This window comes from Cynocephalus volans, chromosome 8 (genome assembly GCF_027409185.1).
Source record: "Cynocephalus volans isolate mCynVol1 chromosome 8, mCynVol1.pri, whole genome shotgun sequence".
Classification (NCBI taxonomy): domain Eukaryota; kingdom Metazoa; phylum Chordata; class Mammalia; order Dermoptera; family Cynocephalidae; genus Cynocephalus; species Cynocephalus volans.
In genome coordinates this window covers 51,372,516-51,373,688 of record NC_084467.1, presented here as the reverse complement: position 1 = coordinate 51,373,688, position 1,173 = coordinate 51,372,516, and the positions used below count along the sequence as shown (strand labels likewise).

The 1,173-nt window shown below is 34.8% G+C and overlaps 1 non-coding gene across 1 annotated transcript; it reads right to left on the bottom strand.

Moving 5' to 3' along the window:
- Positions 1 to 281: 281 nt before the first annotated feature.
- On the bottom strand, positions 282 to 426 carry LOC134385404 (small nucleolar RNA SNORA40). The gene has a single exon (XR_010024377.1). It is a non-coding gene; the product is annotated as a small nucleolar RNA SNORA40 (small nucleolar RNA).
- Between the last annotated feature and the right edge of the window lie 747 nt (positions 427 to 1,173).

Below are 1,173 nucleotides of genomic sequence, written 5' to 3'. Positions count from 1 at the left end.
GCTGAATCTGAATAATTCACATAAACATGATGTGAGAGTGCCAAGATTTCCTTACATAGAAGATGTCAAGATGAATTATAATATATTGACTGGACTTCTACCCAGGCACAAATAACTTCTAGGAATTTGCAATAGATTTAGGGAAAGCAAAAATCATTTGAAAATGGTAATTTTAAGTAAAATCCTACCAGAGTGGGGATGGGAGTGATGATGCTGGGATAAGTTTAAATAACATCTCATCAAATTCAATGTAATTCCTTTCATTTTCATTTTTTAATCATGATATTCCTTCTTAGATGTATCAAAACTCATACTGAACAATGAATTCTGGGTTGCAAAAGAGGATTTAATTCTGCACCTGTCTGTGAATCTTTGCCTACAAGTTAAACAATTAATTTCATTTTATCTAAGTTCCTTCTAAGTGCTAACTTCTAATACTTCAGAAATAAAAACTGAAGTTTTGCCCATCAAAGAACTCACAGTTTAATAAGAAACAAAGTAAATGTTTTTTAGTAACACAGTATAGCATTTTGTCTAGATGTGCACATTCTGGCGCCACATTATCTGATTTAGAATCCTTACTTTACCTCTTCTTAGTTATACGACACCTGACAAACTACTTTATCTCACTATGAGAATTTGTTCAGATAATGCTAGATGTTGTTAAAGACAAAATCTCCATAGTTTAACATACTAGAAGTTACATCTTGCTTATGTAAAATCCAAATGATGCTGTAGGTGAGCTCTGCTCCACACTGTCATTAGGGGGCCCAAGATAAATGATGATAGCCCAAGGCATTGACATCCAGCTAACAAATGGGAAAGAAAGAAGCTAAAATCACACCAGAGGTGTGTATGGGTAGGTCTGGGAAAAGAGAACATCACATTTACCTGCATTCTGTTGGCAAAAACTATAAGAGAGATAGGAAATTTTAGTCTGGAGGTATGCCTAGGCACAAAGGGAAATAAATTCAGGAAATAGCTAGCCTGTTTCTACTATATGAGTACTGTGTCTCAGTTTCCCCTGTGTAAGATCAGGAAAATAGTAGTATCTATCTCAAAAAGTTATTGTAGGAGTTCAATAAAATAATGCACATAAAGTTCTTAGCCCAGTGCCTGACTCAGGTCAGTGCTTGTTAAGTTAGCTGTTTCTACTGTAAGTGCTATGACAAA